We start from the raw sequence: 22,628 nt of genomic DNA on the forward strand, positions 1-22,628 counted from the left end.
TTTATTACAAATGCACTGCATTTTTGTAGGGGACATCAATAACCTATATATTATTTTGAGTGAACACGTGTAGGTATTTTCTGAACAAAACTGCTGCTTTTATTCACGAAGGATGGCAAGCATACTCTTAGTAGGCAGTTTTCAGGCCTGGAGAGTTCAGGAGAAGGTGAGGCTGAATAAGTTTATCAGACCAAGCTGGGCATAGTTGGATGTTGCAGAGGCAGCAGGGAAAGAGGATTCTGTAAACTGAAGTCAAAGTCAAGTCATTAATAGCTATAGATAGATAGATATGTATATCTATAGATATATATTAATAGCTAATAGCTAGATATATATGTGCTTATTTAGTTTGAATCTGTGGTTGTACTGTGAGAAGAACTCAGCAATTCTCATTCCCGTCATCTTATGTGCTGAAAGGAAATTACGTCTCCAGAACAAGGCTAAAGTTGCCTTGGATGAACACTTAAAAGAGAGTTTGTTAATCCCCTTCTGTTGGAGTTAGTGTTTTTGCTTGTGTTTGTGTTTTGTTGTCTGTTTTTGTGGATGTTGTTTTTTAGAAATTCTTATGAGCATTCATCTCTGAAAAGGTTTTACAAGAAATGGGTTGTTAACCTCTGGCTATGGAGTAGGTCATCTTCAAAGTACCTTATGAGCAGAGGGTACGATAGATACATTAGTGATACCTCTGATCTACTTGCGGAGTGATTCAGAAGATGGAGACATGTTTGGCTTTTTCCAGTAGTAATGGTGGGTTGCATGAAATCAGTGATGCACAGGTGAAAGCAAGGCAGGTCTCAGGTATGAACTGAGCAATCTGTAAATGCAGATAACGTGTAGAGGACAGGGCAGAGGCACAGTGTAGCTTCTCGTGCTGTGCTGAGGGAAGACAGGCCTGAATAGGTTTGCTGTGGTTTTCAAACCACTATAACAAGATGCTGCAGATTAAGGACTATTGAATATGCAACAGTGCTCAATCACCCTCATAATGAAGAATTTTTTCTTGTGTGCAGATGGAAATTCCTGTGTTTGAGCCCTAGGCTTATAAAGAAGAGCAGAGCCTCCTCCCTCAGTGCACCAGGCCCACTTCCTACCAGGGCTGGAGTCACAGCGCAACCCCCTTTGGGGGCTGGCTGAGGGCAGCTGGGGAGAGCAATATTGTCCTTTCTTAGACACAGAAGCTGTAGTTGAGACTGTCAGGAAACAGGTCTCCTGGATGCAGACCTAAGTACTGGGCAGGATCTGTCCCTAAACAAACCAATCTTTACCTGGCTGTTTACAGCTCTCCTGGTTTATTTAATGAAACTTCCTAGTAAAATAGAGCAGCTATTCATACGCCCCTGACAACAGTCACGAAAATTGCCTTTGAATATCTCTAATTTGTCTGTAAGAGTCAGAACAATGGCAGAGAATAATGACAGAAATTGCTGCAGACAAAATATAACCCATTTGAAAACTAATATCCAGCCTCTATCACCAGGAAAAAAACAGTACTGGGGGCTGGGGGGGCAAAAAGCAGAGCCCTCTGGTTAAGACAACTTGCGCTCCCAAATTCCTTCTGTCGGTGTAATGAGGGACTTCACCTTGCTCTTTTCTTAAGCACTGTTATTTACACAGAAAATCAAAGCATTTAGTATCAGCGTAGACAAGCTGTCTGCAGCAGTACCTCACCTGGAGAAACCACAGGAAAGCTGTTTTCTTCCCATCTGCTTCATGCCAATGCAAAACTATCCTTTTCTGGAAGCTAAGCGTATTGGAAATAAGTACGAAGAAAAATCTACTTGTGCCTCTACTTGGCTCTTGTGAGGCCCCATCTAGAGTACTGCATCCAGGCCTGGGACCCCCCAGCACGAGCTAAAGACACGGAGCTCTTGGAATGGATGATCAGAGGGCTGGTACAGCACTACTATGAAGAAAGGTTGAGGGAATTGGGCTTATTTAGCTTAGAGTAGAGAAGGCTCCTGGAAGATCTCATTGTGGCCTTCCAGTACTTGAAGGCAATGTATAAATGGGAGGCGGAAATGACTGTTTACATGGATTGATAGTAACAGGACATGGGGGAATGGTTTTACACTAAGACAGGGGAGATTTAGGTTAGATATTAGGAAAAAGTTTTTCACACAGAAGGTGGTGACGCACTGGAACAGGCTGCCCCAAGAGGCTGTGGATGCCCCATCCCTGGAGGCCTGGGCAACCTGGTCGGGTGGCTGGTAACCCTGCTAGTGTCAGGGAGTTGAAAACTAGATGATCTTTGGGGTCCTTTTCTACTCAGGCCATTCTGTGGTCCTATGATGCTTGAGCCAGGTTTCTGCTAAGACTAGGTGGCCCATAGGATTTACAGAAGAGTACAACTGGCTAATAGTGTCACATAACCTTTAATGAGTTTTGTATTCCTTAGTCTAAAATCTAGAGCCAGGTCTTAAAGAATTTGGGTGTCTAGAGGAGTGTCTATAGAGTCCTGGGGTTTCTTGATGGCTGATTTTACAGGTGGGAAAAAGTGAGGAGCTGTTGTTAACCCTTGGCTGTATAGAAAGCCACAAAGCAATGCCAGAAGCAGACAGACTTGTGTGTGCCTAACTTCCTTGTAAAAGTAAAAATTGAGTTCCTGAATCAGTTAAACACTGCAGCACTAGGCAAAGTGATGCTTAAGTACTTGTAAAACTTGTGCCTTGGAAACTAGATGGCATTGTGAGAGCCCATGCTTAACACAAACTGCATGCTTTTGTCCAAACCAATTCAATAGGGCTTTGTCCGATATTACTGAACGTGGGGGTAACTGTCCTCTCAGTACAAATGAAATGTATTTGGCTCTCCCTCCATTTTATAAGGAGATAACGGAACAAAGGATTGCTGCAATTTGAGGGCATGAACCCTCATTTTCTCTCCAGTCCACCTAAATAGGAAAGAATTTCTTGTTGGCCTATGATCTTCCCTTCTGCAAGTCAAAGCCTTTTGAGTTCCTGCTGCAAGTAATGACAGTTTACTCACAATTTTTCAGCTGCATATGATACCCAAAATTGGCCCTCCTGTTGTAATGAAAAGCAGCCTGCCAATTCAGAGGTCCTGTAAAAAAAAAAAAAAGCCAGGCTTTTGTAAGAGAAGAGAGTGTGCCTGTGGTAATGCTCCTGCATTGCTGTTTCTCTTCATGCCTCACCACAGGAGCAAACCAAGGCACTGTAGACTACTGTAAAGTGTTTACCGAGTGTTGCTTTTTCACAAAAAATGATTGTCAGGCAGTGACTGTATCAGTTTGTTTTAGGTGGAAATAGTGGTGTAGAAGGATTTTTTTTGTTAGTTTTTTTTTTTTTAATAGACAGCTGTCGGTCTTAATTGCTCTGAAGCAAAAAGATAACAAGAAAACCTGCCACCAGAAAAAATAAAAGCCTGAATTTTCTGATATTTGGGACTGTAAATCATGGTGTTGTAATTCTGTGCCTCTCTGCTTTATTTTTCCTTATCAAAATAAGTGTGTCTGAAACAACTTCTTAGTTGTGTTGCTGTAGATAACAAGAATATCCAGTAAATATCTCTGTTAGGCATTGATTTAATGTGAATAGAATTTAACCTACATTCAGTATCCAGTATTGAAAAGTTCTTTTCCTAGGTAAGCCCGGAATAGTGAAAAGTCAGTTTGATCAATGTTATTCAAAGGAAGCTGAGAATCCATATTCATAGGAATTTTTCCCCGCTGTTTACCTTTATACTCTGTTTTGTTGTATTTTTTTCTTCAGGCTGTAGACCAAATGCTGTTTTGCTGTCTGAAGAGATCGCAGCAAAGGGACAGTATTGTTAAAGAGGAGCGATTACATGGTAAAAAGTCATAAAACCTTCCAGGATTCAGATTCTCAGGGGGTAAGTTTATCAATTTAATTGAATTAAAATATTCCAAGCTGTTTCTTCCTCTGCCACAGTGCTGCAATTCCCTGTGCAGGAGTGTCATGCATTGGTGATGTTGCAAATATGCATGCATTTATAATGTCATCACTGAATAAGGAATGCTTATCCTAAACACAGACCGTAGAAGGAAAAGCTTTCTAATTGGATTTTTCATTTTTATAGTCTCAGTTCTCTTTTATGTGTTGAATTTAAGCCAGACTGTTGGAGGAAGCAAGAATCAATAGTCCTAACCAGGAGCAGCCCTGGGCACAGCCTGTGATGAGTCTGATTTTTTTGTTACATTTCATACAGCTGTACTGCTTTCTCCTCTTGGGACTAATCCGGTCTTGTTCAGCATCTTCATCAACAACCTTGATGAGGGGATAGTGACCACCCTCAGTAAGTTTGCTGATGACACAAAGTTGGGAGGATTGGCTGACACTCCTGAAGGCTGTGCTGCCATTCAGCGAGACCTGGACAGGCTGGAGAGCTGGGCAGTAAGAAACCGGATGAGGTTTAACAAAAGCAAGTGTAGAGTCTTGAACCTGAGTAGAAATAATTGCATGCACTAGTACAGGTTGGGGGAAGAGCTGCTGGAGAGGATCTCTGCTGAGAGGGACCTGGGCATCCTGGTGGATGACAGATTGACCATGAGCCAGCAGTGTGCCCTTGTAGCCAAAAAGGCCAGTGGCATACTGGGGTGTATTAAAAAGAGCGTGTCCAGCAGGTCGAAGGAGGTGATCCTCCCCCTCTACTCTGCCCTGGTGAGGTCTCATCTGGAATATTGTGTCCAGTTCTGGGCTCCCCAGTACAAAAAAGACAGGGATCCCTTGGAAAGCGGAGGGCCACTAAGATGGTGAAGGGCCTGGAGCTTCTCCCCTATGAGGAGAGACTAAATGAACTGGGTCTGTTTAGCCTTGAAAAAAGAAGGCTGAGAGGGGACTTGATCCAGGTTTATAAATACCTGAGGTGTGGGAGCCATAGTGGTGAGTCTGGTCTCTTTTCAGTAAGGCGTAAGGCGTGGGGACAGGACTAGGGGTAATGGGACGAAAGTACAGCATAGGAAGTTCCGCACAAATGTGTGGAAGAACTTCTTTACAGTGAGGGTGACGGAGCACTGGAACCGGCTGCCCAGGGAGGTGGTGGAGTCTCCTTCTCTGTAGATATTCAAGACCCGCCTGGGACGCCTACCTGTGTGACGTGGTGTAGGGAGCCTGCTTTGGCAGGGGGGTTGGACTCAATAATCTCTAGAGGTCCCTTCCAACCCCTATAATTCTGTGATTCTGTGAATCCTCACCTCAGACATTGTCATTTGGTCTCCTAAGATGCAATTTACCAGTATCAACCAATTAACATAGAGACATTCTTCTTCTCATTCTGCTTGAAGACCTGAAATCATTCTCTGCTATACTTTCAGAGCAGCCCTTGTACTTGCCACAATATCCAGAATGATGGTAAAGACTCCTAGAGAAATATGCTTAATGATTTTAAGCATTTTTTGTAGATCCAAATAAGTACCTTTATAAACACTTCACAGCAGTTTAAGGCTGTTGTGGGAATATTGCTGTTTTCCCCATGTTTATTTCAGCTTGCTCAAGTCATTATTTTGGATCTTTTCACTGTTTTTGTTTCATGGGTGATTTTTACGATGGTTAATAATTTCCTTAAGTATGTTGACACAGGTGATATGGTAAAACAAGTGGGCTCATCAGGTCACCGACAAAACAGGCTTGTTTTCTGTGTAATTCCTTTAGATATGTGGAAAAACAGGAGAGATGAAGGTGTATTACTCCAAGCAAATGTTTTTTGGTCATTATCTTCTACTGCCTCCTCTATACTCTGGAGCATATTTCTAGAGTCGTTGGAGCAAAATGTGTTGAAATTAAGTAGAATTGTTTAGTGGAGGAAAATCTCAAAGATTGCTTTATTTTATTTATCTATTTATTTTACCTTTGCTAATTTTCTTGCAAATTTAAGACCATACATGATTGTATCAACCAGGAGCCAAGGTACTTGACAAAACCATTACAATTGTATGATTGTACCTGATTGTAATGGTTTTGTCAAGTATCTTGTCTCCTGGTTGATCCAGGGGTTTTAAAACAGACTTCTAAGCCAATGGTATATTTCTTATGAAGCTGTTCAGTGAAAGTCTTTCCACAAAGTGTGAATGCATAGATAAAGCAATAAGTGCTAAGGGGTTCTGGCTGCTATAATATGCTTTTTGTTTTACATGGGTAGAAGGCAAAGCAATGGCAGCTTAGACACAAGAGTAGGATATTTTTAGTTGCGGGAGGAGCAGTGTGGAGTGTAACTGCTGATGAAACAAAGGATGACAGTTTGAAATATTTAAGTGGATGTAATGTATGAACCTTTAGAAGGAACAGGATAAGAATCAGTTATAATATTCCTGGTAACAATGCTGAATTTAGAGACTGCCTTTGACACAAGAATAAGCTGATGTGGACACCTTGCAAATTCCTATCATATTCATATGAAAATTCCTATAAAAGAAAGTAACAAGCATTTTACAGTGAATAAAAGCAGTAGTGATGCAAATGTCCTTTCATATTTCCCTATACTAATGGATTCAACAGGCTCTACAGAACTGCAGCACAACGTGGGGTTACTATTTCCTCTTCACCTCAACCGCTAGAAGTTACAGCTCCTGACCTTTAAAGATTAGGAACAGTAAAATGCATTATTAACAAGTAGTAAATTAACAAATAAATGCCCCCCTGATAAATACAAAAAATAATGTTTTGAAATACTGCCACCTTCTGATAAGTTTGGGACAGTTAACTGAGTTGTAAGTAATTTGTCTTTTTTTTTTTTTTACTCAACAGTAATTACTTATTTCCTGATTTAATAATGTTAGAACAATGTTGCACCATCTGTTGCAGTGCCAACTTTCACTATATGTGAGACTACGTGTATAGCAGTATAAAGCAATGAAGGAAACGTACGATTTCTTACACTTGGTGGGAGAGACAGCCAGAAACCTGTATGAAGTCAGGAAAAGCATTTCACTGCTTCATGTGTGAGTTTCAGAATTTAAAACCACAATGCCTATGTTTTAAGTTAAACATACATTAAATCCATTGCGGAATTCTGGCTAAAATATTGGGATGACCTGCAGGATAAGCTTGGCCATCCTGTGTGCGGTGTGTGTATGGTGTGTCTTAGCAAATCGGATTTCTACTTTTTAGCCTTCAGATATTTGTCCCCATAGCACCTTTGTGTATATTTCAGTTGTCCAGATGGTGTTTTATGTGTCCAGCCTCATACCATTACTATATTACTTAAACTTGGCAGTGATGCTTGGAAATAGCTTTCCCCAAGCTGTCTTTTCTTTGCGGAGTTCATCCAATTTCAACTCTTTGAATGTCCTTTGTGCTGTGACAATACCTGCTTTGTACCTAAACGGCTACTACATCATTTAAATTCTCTTGATAGGAAAGTCTGCTTGGCAAAGACAGTAAGCCTTTAAAAGTATCAGAAATTAATACAAAATTTAAGCTAATGTGGCCTTAAAGTGTCTTAGAACGTGGACAGTCCAAAAACTGCATTTCTTTTGATTCACTTCAATTTCCTTAGAGTCTGTTAGGCTCCATATCATAACTGATCCTACTCAGAGCCTCAGTGACTGGGTACCATGTATAGCAACTGTGGGACACGTAGTAGGAGTAGGCAGACATGAACATGTGCATTGCTAACTCAGAGAGGGCAGTGCTTGGGCAGGGAAAGCACATCAGCTGTCAGTGAGGATTTAGACCCTTCTTGCAGTCATTGTATGTGTGTATACATTTTATTTACTTTCTCTTATTAATGTGCTTCTCACACTATGCATGGCCTTGTTTCTGGCTTAATTTTATTTTTATTATTAGTGTTTGCTTTCAGTTTTCCACCTTGGTAATATTTGAACTGGTTACCTGTTCTCAGCCTAATTTTGGGGGTGAGAAATCAGGATTGTGCTGCATTTCCACAATTTTTTTCAAAACCACATAACCAACCAAAGGGTTCAAACCCAGATCAGCAGGCTCTCTTTCACTAAATGCAATGGCTGAAAATTGAACTCAATTATTTAATTGTACATCAGGGAACCCATTTGCACATACTAAAGGAAAGTATTCTGAAACCATGCTTCAAAATCTCTTCTTCTTGTGGAATGACTTGTGCTTTGGCTTTGAAGACTCCCAAGTAGGTAAAATATCTTGTGTTCAGACGAAGGAACCAAGTCCTGCAGCAGAACTTGTGCTGCAGTCCTGCTGGTGTTTGACAGGTGGATGAAGTGCACTGCAAGGTACAGGGGAAGTGCCTTGAGTCCTGTTATCACCAGAAATGTTCCACTGGGAGAGGTGGGGGGGGAAGGAGTTGTTTGTGCCTGATTCACAGCTAGTTGTATTTTGCGAACTCCTGTTCTGCTTAAACCTTGATTTATTTTTTTTTCCCCTGTGAAAATGATAAATTGAGGATAACCAAGTATATACCCTTTGGGAGTTTGTTGCCAGGTCCTAGAGATCTATTGCAAAGCTTTAGATCAACTGGAGTGTCATTACAAGCTGAAAATAAGAACTCTTTTCTCATAAGAGTGAGGAGTATGCTTGACTCCTAAACATCTGCTTAATGCAGAACATGGAGCTGTGCTGCCTTCTGTCATTCCGAAGAGTGTATCTTCCTGACTTGTGTCTGAACGTAGGCTGCTTCTTTCCAATTTAATACAGAAAAATCTTTTCTGTTGAACAGTAAAATTTCATCCCTTGTGTTTCTAATATAGGACTATCCCAAAGCTGACTCTCAGGGCTTCACAGACTCAGATGTGACACAAGCTGTGCAGCCAGATTTGATAGCAAGCTCCAAGTGTCTTTAAAACAGATCTCAACCATATGCATGACGTGCCACTTCTGCTGTAGTAGTATATTGAGCTCAGGAGAAGGTGAGTAACATGATTGCCTTCAGCAAAATTGTCAAACAAGAAAATCTTTTAAAACTACATAGAAGGAGGAATGTAATAAGAGCCCTGGAAGGCAGAGGCTAAGAGAAGAAAAATTGGCAGGGAACATTAACATATACTTTTAACAAGCTTTTTCACAGAAAGAAGAATGACCCAGAGATTTGACTGTTGCAGTTCGTATTTCAGTGAATGGATTCTGTATGTGCTGCAGTGTAGGAAAGAAATGCCTATTCTATGTTATTTTATGTTTCAGCTTGGAACAGCAAGACGAAGCTTTATTTAGACTATTGAGTCCAACCTCAGAATAATACAGTGTGTTGAGCTTCCAGGAAGTGAAAAGCATGCAAAGCTCACATTTCAGATAGTTTTAAGGATAACTCCTTGCCTGTTATTACTGTATGTCATACTAGACATTAGTTATTAGAAATGATTTGCTACAGTCTGCATTCATATTACCTCCCAGGGACCTTTCAGACTGGATTTATGGAGAGAGATGCTTCCTTAACCTTTTTTTTTTTCCCAAAGAATATTACAGACTGTGGGACAAATCAAGGTTTGATACAATAAGGACTCCAAATTTGAAGTGCTAGCTGATAGAATAGTAAAAGAGTGTACCCTCCAGGGACAATTAGGCATAGCAATCCGCAGGGATTGTTGTGTCTTGCAGCAATTCTTGCTGGTAGTGGAGGGATTATAATTTGCTTTATGATAGAGGCTCTTGCTAGTGAGTAGCAGTCACTTAGCTGATTCCTTGCTGCTACGAGTTTTGTGGAGACATGGCACAGGTATGTGTAAAGAGTCCTGGGTGAGCTGCAAGCTGTGGATCAAAATCATAGAATTGCTCAGGTAGGAAAAGACCTTAAAGATCATCAAGTCCAACTGCAGCCTAATGATACCACCCTAACTCAACCTCTGCTAAATCATGTCCCTGAGCACCACATCCAGACAGTTTTCAAACACGTTCTCAGGGATAATGACTCAACCACTTCCATGGGGAGCATATTCCAGTCCATCGTTTCTAGCTAAGAGTGAGCAGTGGTTTCCTGGGCTGAAACGGTTTAATATAAACTTGTAAATGTAAGCCTTCAGGTTTTTTATAAACCTGTGAAATAAACGCAAGTTGTATGTTATTTGTGATGATTTTAGTTGTATGCATGGAGGCTGCGTGCTACACCATAGCTGTTTCTGGCTGTCATGTACAGTTCTGGAAAGTGTTCTTTGTCTTTCATCTTTCACTGCAGCCTTTGTCTGCCTGCACATCAAGTATCTCTCAGATCATATATAATAGCAAACCTTTGCCCCAGAGATCTCCTCTGGGTGGCTTGCTCTGAACACTAGTTTTTAGCATCGCCTTTTCTTTCTTTTCAGGGTTTTCCTTGCCCTTTGAGAAACATCTTGCCTGATTCAGGTTAAGTCACCCACCCTATGTCTTCTTGCCCAGATCTTACCTATCCCAGATGAGCACTGGTCAACAGCCTGGATCCCATGTATCTCAAGATCATGGGAGGTTGTATGACAGGTAACCCTCCTCATGCAGGGAGGGCAAGAAAGTGGTGAGCAAGGCTTTAGCCTTGGATAACCTGGATAAGTTTTAGCTGCCCGGCTTATTGTAAAAGCCTATTGCACTCTTGTTTGTGCTTCTTCATGTATTACAATAACACAGACCTGTGTGGATGGATGAGAAAGGCTTTTCTTATGGAGATATGTGAATAGACAAGTGCCCTAATTAACAGCAATGACCATCAGCAGTGACCTTCCTTTGTGAAAAGCCCTGGGGTAGCCTGAGGCCATTAAGATAGCAAGTGAATTGCTAGGCTGTTTGACCTACAGTTCATTCCTAACATGAACAGTGAGAATGTGAAAGACCCGTGCAAAATGTTCATAAGGGCAGTAGGGTTTGCAGCGACTGTTTAAGCAGGTGTAGAAGTGCAAGCATCACTTGTCCCTTCCAGAGAGAAAGTAACAGAAGTATTTTGTACCTCTGAAGATATAAGCAATTGTAGGGGTGTTTTAGTAGCCCCTAAATATTCCGGCGTGCAAAAGCCAATGCTTTGTTTTCAAAGCACTGACTAAAACACTCTGTTGTGCTGAACTTTGAGTGGAGGTTGCTCTTAAAGCTCATTTTTGATTACCAGCTCACAACAGAATCCATTATTGCCCACTTTTAATGCCAACTATCAAAACCATTTGTTTCCACACATTGCCAAGTGAATAGCTACAGATGTTTATTGTGCTGAACACAGCGAGACACTAACAAATCTGCTGTAACAAGAAGCAACCCATTGCAGTAGGAGAAGACTCTGAAACAAATATCTTTAGACATCAGTCTGAAATACAGCCTTCTGTCATGTTTTCTGCACAGCTGGCAATTTTACTGTATGACGCAACAAATCTCTGTGTGAAATAGTTTTTTTAATTCTCTACAGGAAAAAAAAAAAAAAAAAAAGGCATGCTGCATTAGAGTGTATCGGAATTAGAGCACAGGAGTGAATGTTTACCTGCAGACCAAGCTTTTGATACTGTTTTATTCTTCAAGTTTATAAAGCAAAGCCACACCTTTAATACCATATGTATGCTGCTCTGAAACGTAAGTTCTCAAGGAACGACTGGATGTTGTGTTGAGGGACATGGTTTAGTAGGAGCTATTGGTAGTAGGTGAATGGTTGGACTGGATGATCTTTTAGGTCTTTTCCAACCATAGTGATTCTGTGATTCTCACCTGGTATGATTAAGTGCAGTGCCAGGCATGACATTTTAAGTAGCCCTTTGCTGACAGAAGGATGCTTGGAATTCATACTAGATCCTTTCTAGGTGCTGGGGCCCCTTCCAGCTAGCCCTGTCTAGCTGTGTTCTTCCAACTCACCACAGCATCTTACTGAGTTCCTGCTTAGTTTTCTTTGTAGATTCTCCTATCCCATTTCTACTGTTGATATGGCACCAATGCCATTTCAGTACAAAGAACACAAAATTCTGGCTTCCACCATAAGCATAGCTGCAACTGATTGAAAGAAAGCAGAGAATGGCTAAGTCATTGTTTTTGTTTGTTCAAAAAATGTAAAGCTAATGAAATCTCTGTCTGTCCCTTCGATACCCCCTCACCCTCCTCTCTGATAATTTTTGGGCCTATTGGCTAATCTAACCAAGAATAGACATATAGACAGAGATCTTGTGGATACTGCAAAAATCGTAGCAATACCTTTGCTTACTTGGTTATCTATTAGAAACAAAGGTTACTCTGTAAACCTGCCAGTTACCACACATTAGAGAACTCTCAGGAAGGGGATGTAGTCCCTATTGCAGAGAAAACTTTTCATATTAGAGAGCAGAGATTCAAAAAAAAAAAAAAAATTAAGAAAAAAACATGGCAAGGGCGGAGTAGGTGACCTTCTGACTGTTAGTTGTTCCTGTGTGGGCCAAATAACATCCTTTTTTCTCTTCCTACAGGCTTTTTTTTAATAATAATTGTTTTGAGGCGAATATCTGATGTACCATAATACAGGTCGCAACACTGTCAATGTTTTTTTAACTACTGAAAGCAAAGTCTCATTGAAGTCTGCTAGGAAACTTTATTTGATGGTATCCTTGGGGTTGGCTAATCTTTGGATTGATAGATGTCGGTCTCCATAACTGCACGGACTCTGCAGCAGTGTGGCTGGAGTCTCTGCAGCTTCTGAGTTAGTCTGCTAGAGGAGCAATGGGAACCACCACTCTGATAAGAAGGAGGTGCTGAAAAGAGCTCATGTTTTTTTATAGGTTTTTCACATTCTGCTGTTAAAAAAGTGCGGTTTCTTTTTTACAGTGATTGCAAGTGCGCTTTTTAGTGCTTGGCCTCATCTCAAAGGCATGGTGCCATCCTCTTTTCAATTCTGTCTCTTCTTTTACCTGTGTGGCTTTCACTGTGCCTCTATTTGTGATCCTGTCTTAGCTCTGAACCTCTCCAGGGAAACCCTGCATAGTGAGCAGTTACATTGGTTTGTTTCTGTAAAGTGAGTATAAAAATTAATGCAAAAGAGTAAACCCTAAAGATTAAATTAAAATAACGAAAGAGATATTACTCTCTAAAAGGAAATGAATTGACGACATTAAACCAGAGACCATGAATTATATTTTCCATGGAGCTAAGCTCCTGTTAGGCAGCTGTTTAAACAGAACAGAGGCACTGAAGGGCTCAGCCTCACTCTGTTCCTATGCTTCTCTGTGTGAACGACTGGAAGTTGCCAGTTTCTAGATTTGGCCCTTCTGCACCTTTTTATTTACACTTGAAATCCTCATCCTAGTTCATCACTAATTGAGAAGATAAAGCCAGAGAGGACCTAGTACAGGTATTGCTATGTGTGAGCAGACTAGTGATGGGGTGGGGGATGGGGAGAGTAGGCCCTATCCTGAAACAAGCACTGATGGGGAGTTTTCTCCATCAATGTTGGAATGCAGTCTTAATCCTGAAGAAGTCTGTTGCTGGGCCTGACTTCAAAGTTTTTTGTTAAGTGACTGTAGTCTTCTCATGAGATGCATATTTGATCATTTTTCTGAATGTGAGTGGATTTATAGTTCCTCTTTAGGCATTTCTTCCAGCTGAGACCTTGATAGTTCCCAGTATTAGATTAATGCTGAGCAGATGCAGTTCGTGTCCATGCTGCATGAGAAAACAATGTCCTAATAATATTGGGGGATGTGAATTAATTACCAGTTATGACAACTTTGTTCCTTCTTACTCTGGAGGATGAAACAAGGATAGGCTTCTGTTCTTTGCATAGAAGCATTCACAGGGTATGGGACTGCCTGCATATAATGTGGGGGGGTGCAGCTGGGCAAATTCTTTAGGAGTTGTAGGTCAGTGTTTGAATATCCAGGTGAAGTAAAGTGACCCCAAGATGAGAGGGTATGTGAGGGACATTTATACCTCATAGGGTCGAGTTGCTGTTAAGTCTGTAAAGGACTGAAAGTATTTTAATATGACAATCTCATGCATCTGGAGAGAAGGGCTATCTGAAGGTACAGATGCACTCACATTCAGCTTTCGACACTTCTGTTTTACAGTACTTGGCAGGTCCTTTCTGTGTTGTAGCCATATTTGTAAAAATGAAGACTTGGAAAAGATAACTAATATCTGTATGCAGCCCTGTGGTTACCCCCATCCCTCGTCTGCTCTTGCCCTGTCCCCTTTCACACAGGTCAGTGATGTAACCCAGTGTTCTTCCCTTTGCTGGAGGCTTAGCTCCTGATGCCACATGATACTGAGCATGCCATGGAGTTGACATGGACCAAGTGGGCATTAGTGAGCTGTTTATGTGTATGTGTAAAAGAGCTCATGCTTTTAGGTGGCTGGAACTGAATGGGCCCAATATGTAAGGCAATGCAAGGTTCTTGGTTCTCGTTTTCATGGCAGAAGGAGTTGTTAATTTGAACTAGTTGCTTGGGAGTTTAAGAAAACATGCTTTATTATCTAATCTATAATAGGCAGGCACGGAAAAGAGATTAATTTTTGTTATTGTGCGGGACTGAATAATATAAGTACTGAGGCAGTTCAGTCTTTCTGTTATGCCCTAAATAGGTGCATCCTTCCCGGAGTGTTTGCATAGGCACCGTGGGAAATTGGTGTAACAAAATGGAGACTAACTGTCCTATGACTGCCCTTATCTCATTCACTGTATTCTGTTAGGGATAAGTTAATCTACAGTCATCCCATGCGGTGGGTCTGTATTCCTTGGAGACATAAAGTGCCATCTGAAGTCTGACGCTGAGCTCTGAGAAAGTGATGTGTTCAAACACATGGATAATCGACCACTTCATGCTGTAGTGTAGACATCAGCATTGGCCTGGTATCTGAGCACTGCTTAACTGGGGAAGAGTTTTTGTTTTCTTGCTAAATTTTCCATAAATGTCATAGAAAGCTGATAGAAAAGACTGATGGCAAGTCTCCAATGCTAGAGAGAGCACTTCTGTTCTGCTGGTGCTCAATCCCTTTTTCCAGTTACTTGAATGACTTGGTTGGTGTTTCCTGTGTTTGGAAAGTAATAATCAGCTTTTAACAACAACAACAACAAAACTCCTGTCCCTGGGCAGCTGCAGGAGATTGTATAATTTTCTGACAGTGACTTCACCTAGTCATGTTTACTGAATACCTAGAAATCTGTTTTTTTCAAGTGTGATATGTCCTCCATTAATGGCAGTTGCTCAGCAATAGTTTGATTCCAGGTAGGCACATTGTATCAAGCTTACCTTATTATGAATTGTCATGGGAAAAACAGTGTGCAGATGTGGTTTACTACATGATCTATGTGAATCAGTGAGTGATTAACTCTGAGCGTACTGCATATCTGATCCAGTTATGAATACAGCCAGTTGTTGGGCTGATAGCTAATCTGATTTAGCAGACAATGTTTCTGAGCTTGTAGGTAATATATCTGGAATGGTGAATGACAGGTCTGACTCAGCAGTTGACTAACATTCATTCTGGAGTATATCTCCTTCAGTGGAGACTGTATATATGAACATACACGCACATGCATTTATATTTTTGTTATCAGATAAGATTAAGCACTTAACAGAATTAATCAGTCCTACTTAGTATGTAAGAGGTCTTTTTCCTGTATATCCTGCCTTGCATCTGGCCATGATTTTATAAATCAGCTGCTGGGATGCATTCAAAGCATAATGGAAACCACTGACTTCAGGCCCTGTAAACCAGCCCAGACATTGCCACTCAGCAGACAAGGCTAAATGCAGTCAAATCTTTTGTATGCGTGTCTGCACTGTGGTCCCTGGAGGTGTCCCAAAGCAGTATTTCTCTCCTTTCTTTGCAAGAAAGCTGTGCTCTGTTTTTAAAAGGGCAAAGTATGTAGCAAAGTTTGTAATACAGAGTGACAGTGCAACTCTGCAGGCCAGTTGGTACTCAACACTGTTGGAGTGTTCAGCATCTCCGGGACTGTGCTTGGGGCTAAGGAATAGTAAGAATACTGAAATGTGGCTCAGAAAGGAAGCAGAGCTGCTTCAGAGTTGAGCTGACATTCCTAGAGGAGCGGTAGGAGAGGGAATGCTCATCTGTTGAGTTAGCAGAATGCCTAATGGGAAAGGAATCCGATCATCTGATTAACATTGGCATAGTATCCTTCAGCAGCAGGTTGCCTCAGGCAGTGGGAGCAGAGCTGTTCATCCTGCACAGGTTTCATGTTGTTCTGCTCCGTTTAGTTTCTGTTTTGTTTTGCTTCACTTATTTCACATTTGGAGGAAGATATAATCAATAAATCTTGAGTACTAGTTGCTCAGCAGAGGGCTGCGCTCCTGCAAAGTGCTATTTTTATTCTTTGCGGGAATGCTTAGCTGCACACCTGTCTGCTTTTGCTGTTAGCATGTTTGCTCTTAATGTTGCACTGCTTTTGATATCAATGGGAATGCTCTTGCTGCTGGTGGACATTTTTTGTTTTTTTAAAGCTGAGTCTTACCTGTGCAAATCTCCAAATGTGAATGTTGCTGCTGAAGCTGCATGAGGAGCACCATCAACCCCGGGCAGACCTTTTTGCAGGTCAAAATGCTGAGTGACAAATGCTTTAGTACAGCTTGGAGAATCCTAAGCGTAGGTTTGTGTTACTCATCCACTGTGTTCCAAGTTTCCTATCCTCGTGTGCTAAATCCAGTAGACTTTTTCCTGATAACCACAAAAAAGGAAATCTCTTGAAAGATTAAATGAAATATTGCTTGAAACAGTGCTTTGCTGCTTATATTTGTGCATAGAAACCTTTACTGAAGCTCCTTAGAAATGCTTCAGTTCTCCTAAGCATGCAGCCACTCCCAAATTAAATATGCCCATGCTTTCTCTGTTATGAATGAAACTAGGAATGGGAAACTTGCTCCCCCTTCCATGAGTTTTCTGTTGTGGAATTCATTGTGTGGTGAGCAAATAGCACATCAGTGTGATAATGCTGGTTGTGAGCCTTTTCTCTGAGACTACTTGCTTAGCGTTTGATGTAAATCAGGACACTTCTTCATTTGCCAAGGGAAAGCATATGCCAGATAGAGTTAAAGCACAGGCTGTTTACTTACCTGTCTTGGACTGTTCACCGTGAAGTGGGGGTACTTCACAATGAAGCATCTGTGATGTCATCGTTTCTTAAGCATTCATAGGAGCGGCAATGGAGAGAGCCCTCCAAGTTTAAAGCCTTCCAAGATTTTGAGCACAGTATAGACTGGAAGAGATACTGGAAGGTCTCTTGTCCAATCTTTTACTCAGGGTGGGTCCTATAAAAACAGATTGCTTAGGTCTTGTGGGTTTTGAGTGTTTCTAAGAATTAAGATTCTGCAATCCTTCTGGACCTTTGGGCCAATGTTTGATCACCACTGAGAATATCCCCACATTCTTATGGGATTAGTAGCAGAGGAAGCAAAAGTATTTAGCAGATACTGGTACTTCTATAGCACTTCTGTCTTAGTACTGGGGTGGTCCAAACTTCCTCAGGAGTAAAAGTAAGCAAATACATATCCTCGTGTCTTCACTTAGATCAGAGGTGCCAGCTTCTGCTACACAACATCCAATATAACTTGGTGGGTATATAACTGTCAGTTTTTGAAATGATTGCAGAAGAATTTAGTGATGACTGTGCACACAAGGAAATCGCACCTTGCCTTTAACTTACTCAACAACAGCAGCTTGGGGGAGAGCTTTGAATTTGTATGTTTATTCCGAGTTTTATAGAAACTGTGGATAAAAATTAAAATAGTTGTCAGGTATCTTTGATAGCTCAGTCAAGTAGACACTTCCTTGCATATATATTGTGCTAAAGCAGGTTATTTATGGTGCAGTACCTGCAGACAGACTGTAGATTGCTTCATCTCAAGGTAGAATTCAAAGAAACTGATTCTGTTCTCAAAGGTTTCGTTATTCAAGGTGAAGTCTAATGAATTCTAATGTTTCTGTGTTGCCTTTTCATTTAAATAATATAAGTAAAATTAATTAAAGTACTTTACTTTATAAGCAATTAAATAATATAAGTAAAACATACAACTTCAGATCTTCCCTCCACCAATAAGTGAGTTAAGTCAAAATTTTTAAGAGATTATTGAAGTTGCCTGGCGTGAGATACTGTAAATGAGACTGATTTCCAGAGAAAACTTGTTCATACACCTTCTGTAAACTGTGTTCTCTTAAACTGAAATACTGACTTCTATAGCTTTTATTTCCTCTACACTGGCAAGTCTTTTAAATTGGAAATGAATGATTTCTTTTAATCTGGCCAGATAATGCAGTTCATTTACAGCTGTTGTCTGCAGAGGTAAGCTCTATTACTATAGACATTTTCATGTGCTGAAAATGTTGATAGCCACCCTCTCTTTCAGTATTGATGGGAATCGAGCTTACTATAATTTGCATGTGGAAAACTGCCTCTCTGTTGAGTGATTAGCACAATTTTGTCATAAATTGTATTTATACAGAAGCCTGACTCTTCCAAAGTAGATTTCTTCATAGTGCATACTGCATGCTGTGTCCCTTTTGAGGTTTGCATGATGTAGCTGCAATAACTGACAGCTGAAAACATCACTGAGAGACTGTCAGAAGTGCTGTCTGTGTAATGGGTGATAATCTAACTGTTCTTCGGTTTCACGTATCGAGCCACTGGGATAACGCTTGTTATTGGCAGCATCAGGTGGAATTGAGTAATGTGGTTTGAGTGTCAAAGGCCTGTGGTGCTGACTGGAATATTAACCATAAATCAAACACAGCACGATGGTGGCACCAGGCTGGAACGTAAGGCAGGAGCTTGCAAACCATACAGTGCCTGCCTGGACCTTATTCTCAGAACTATTCCCATCAGCTTGCTGGATTGAGGACTGGGAAGCTAGGGCTCCAGGAGTGATGGAGCTCTGCTGAGCATGTTCTCAGTTGTCTTGCAGCCTTGCCATGCGGCAGAGGCTGGTGAAGAGCAGGGAGTATCTCATCCCCCATTAGGCATTATCACTGCTGCGCCCATCTGGCTGCTGTTGTAAAATCTTTCTGCAGTGACTGGGCTTGCACTTGCTGTATTTTGTGGCATTTGCAGGGCTGGTGTTTAAAATACCCTTGATTTACAGAGTGCTTGTGATATTGTTTCCTGCAGCAAATAGTTCCTAATTGGAGAAGATAGACCATTGCCTCTGTTCTGGCTGCTCCTAGCACCCTGCTGGGGGAAGGTGTCTGACTCTGGACTCTATGTTACTAAATGAACCACAACACTGGGAGCTGTTGGCCGGAGAATCGCGAGGGCATGTCCGAATGCCTTGTGCAGTCAACTTGCTGATTGTTAACTTTAATGTTTTTTGGTCCTTCTGGATGCCACTGTCATGTATCCCATTGCCTTTGTTGACTGTCTTCCAACAGTTACTCTGGTGACAGGCTTGGCAAACTCTGTTTTCATAATTAGAACCTACATTATTTTAAGTTTTACGTGCCCTTGAAGATCCGTGAGTTTGGTTTCTTCACTGTGCTATACTGTGATGATGCAGAAGAAGCAAATGTTGCTGAACTGTGGGTTAGAAATCAAACTCTAGCTACCTCAATATGAACAACCTTTAGGGAAGGGCATTGCATTTTTATTTTTTTTTTTTTTTTCTTCTTTTTTGCAATTATGTCAAGTTTCTCAGCAGGGAGTCAGCTAACAATATCCAGAGCAGCATAGCAAGCAAGAAGCATAAAGACAGGAACTAAGCAAAATACAGAGATTTCATTGTAAATTAGTGTTGGAAATTAGAGCCAGGCTGTGAAAGAACCACAATTAAAATTCAGAGAGCAAAGAAGAGAAAGCTAACCTAGTGTCCCCTGCTTGGTGTGCAGGGTTGGAAAAAAGGCTTTGCTGCTTTAGTATTCTAGCATAAATTGTGCATTACTGAGATTGTCAGGAATTTAATGAAAAACCAGGGGACTGATCCTTAACAGATGAAAATCAGTGTAACCAAGCTGATACCAAGGCAACTAAACTGATCCACGGGTGCTAAACGTGTGCTACTAAACTAGCAGCTCCACACTCACTATGCTAATGTAGATAGAGAAAATGAAGTGCCTTTTAGTTTCTGACAAGCCTATGTGTTGATTCTAAATTAAATGTGTCTGTTCAATGTGTACGAGCTATCTAAGAATAGAGACAATGCACTTGAAATTAACTCATGGATGAAAGAAATAGAAATAGTTGCACAATAAATCACATCAGTACAAGTTGCTTTTTCTTTTTTTGGGGGGATTGTTTTTTGAGTTGTCTTCAATCAATTTGTTTTACCAGTATAAAACTAAATTGTTCCCAGGTTCCTTATGAACAAGAAAAAGCCAGAATACTAAGCAAACAAAAAATTAATGCTGGTATTCTAACACAAGAGCTCCCTAGAAACAAATTCAAAGGCAGAAAAACAAGAGATTAAAATATACAAAATACTGCAATTTAAGAGAAAATCACTGAATTATTGAAACTCCATAGAAAAGATGTCACAGCAGTGTTTCTAATCAGCCTGATTAAAAAAACACAGGATCTTTTTCTTCCCTTCCTTTGATGTCAAGAAGTGTATTGTAAGCTTAAAAAGATGTATGTAGTTCAATCAGATTGATCTGCAAAGTTCAAAGATACTGTAATTTTCTGAGTATGTGCGCTTTATCCCATGTGGTAGAAAGTATAGTGCAACTATACACCGTGTAATCCTTTTAATACTGCTGTAGGACTGCAAACCAAACACTTTTGCAGAGTGGAAAAGTTAGCATCCTCTGTAGAATAGCTCTGTGCTGACCTTTGTTGTGCTGTGTCCATGCCCAATGCAGTCTATGCATTAAATGTCTCACTCACAGGAGTGCTTTGCTCTCCCCAGATGATTACTTTTGTCATAAATTTACATGCAGACTTTGTGAGCTGTCTGATAACTGCAACATCAGCTGGTAAATACGGGCTCGAGGGCAGCCTCTGGATGCCTGCTCTCCATGCAAGGATGATATCCTTGCAGCAAAAGAGGTACACAGGGCTTGTGAGGGCAATTTTGGTGAACGCCATCCAGTTGCCCTCCCTGTGTGAATGTGTTTGGGCAGAGCTGCCTCTGCAGGATGCTGATATCTCTGTGCTACTCAATATGTAGGGGCCAGAACAAGTGTGAGGGGCAGGGGTTTGTGTACTGCCAGAGAGGCTCTGCCAGTGTCAAATTTTGCAGAAAGAAACTCAAGTTGCAGCAAGCGAAAGTTATTCCCTTAATGGGATGATCCCAAGTTTTCCATGTATTAAGTGTTATATAACACAGAAAGAGATACTTCTTGCCCTAGTATGGAATTCTTACCTATGCTTTTGGCCGGCTGACCAGTTTTAATCATTTTTGCCACTGGTAGCGTACAGTGGATGCTTTGCTGGGACAAATACTTCTTGAACGAGCTTGCCTGCTGATGAGAGCATTGGATGTGACAAAGCTTCGAACCTCTGCCCCAGAATTTCATTTGTAAACGAAATGGAGAAAAGTCCAGAATTGTACAGAAGAAGAATTCACTTGCAGACCAAAGGTGGTAAGGCCTGGTAAAGTAGACAGAAAGGCAGCATTAAGTTGTGGCAGGTTTTGACAAGTTGCTTAGGGATTTTATGGCTTTGCAAAGGGCTGATTTTAATACCGCCAAGAAGAGATTCAGAGCTCTGCCTCCCCTGAAGACAAAACTGAATTTAAGAGCTATTTTTAAGGATTTAAATATTACAGGCTTTTCACTATTAGCAGTTTTTAGGTAGAAGTTACTTAAATATCTTTTTCCCCTAAAAAAGGTGTAATGGGCAAAATAAGGCACTTGGGTTCTGCATCTTTTTGTGAAATCTCTCCACATATTTTGGCATTTCTGTAGGCCAGTGGCTTGTCAACGAATCTGTAGAATGGACCTTGCTTGCTCAAGGTTCATAGCAAGGAATAAACTCAACAGACATAATTGGAGCTACATCTATTTACACCAGCTGAAAGATGTGACCCCTGATCTTCGATTACTCTGGCAGAGAGAATGCTATAAGCCAGGGATTTTTTCAGTGGTTCTTTATCTGTTTGAATTGCCTGGCCAGCTTCAAGATACAGAGGCTGTAAACAAAGGGAAATTGGGGCGGCAAACCGATCAATTACAGAATATTGAAAAGATCAAGCAAGTGGCAGCAGTGCTGCTAAAGCCAATATGGAAAAGCCTTTCTCATCCAATAACCTCATTCTTGTGACAAAGGTTATAACAAGATGGAAAATGGCACAACATGAATGCATTCTGGTGGCAATGATTGCTGTGTGAATTGGGACTGGTTCATACTTCACCCAGTCTATCTTCCCTAGATGCTGTATCCCAGGCAACCCAGGCAGAAGGTGTTATATTTATTGTGTCCCCATTGCTTTTTATCTCTTACAGTGAAACCTGACATTAAATTCTTTCTCTGGCCTCCATTAGTTTGAATAAGCTAGGGCACGTGACAGCATTACTTTTATTTCCTAATTAGACCATCAGAATCTATTTCTTATTTTTCTGAGAAGGTCAGTGCCATTGGTCTCTGTTACCCTGCCCCAACTGCCAGAAGTGGTAGCATGTTTTCTGCCTCATTGTGAACAGGGAATTACCTTGTGCTTTTGGAGATGACCTTGGTTTCATTTTCACTATGCCAGAATCTGAAGACCTTAAAATAGACGGATACGGAGACTATCCATAAAACTTGGAAGATGTACCAGTCTGTACTGGATCTGTTAGGTAGCTAAAGGTCCTGTATGTAGTTAAAAGTACATACAAATACAAGAGATTTTAGTACATTTCAAGGTTACTAGGTTCAAATCATGTTATCCTTTCACTTTTTTCTGCCTCAAA

At 40.9% G+C, this 22,628-nt stretch overlaps 1 long non-coding RNA gene across 2 annotated transcripts in view; it reads left to right on the forward strand.

Annotated features, from left to right (window-relative positions):
• The window catches only part of LOC107313379 (uncharacterized), a 519,257-nt gene that overhangs the window by 223,183 nt on the left and 273,446 nt on the right, over positions 1–22,628 (forward strand). For both annotated transcript variants that reach the window (XR_004307159.2, XR_004307160.2), the window contains exon 3: positions 3,729–3,849. This is a non-coding gene — a long non-coding RNA (uncharacterized LOC107313379). The remainder of the gene's footprint in view (positions 1–3,728; positions 3,850–22,628) is intronic.

The sequence above is a fragment of the Coturnix japonica genome, chromosome 4 (genome assembly GCF_054131305.1).
Source record: "Coturnix japonica strain WE chromosome 4, WE-NBRP24, whole genome shotgun sequence".
Taxonomy (NCBI): Eukaryota; Metazoa; Chordata; class Aves; order Galliformes; family Phasianidae; genus Coturnix; species Coturnix japonica.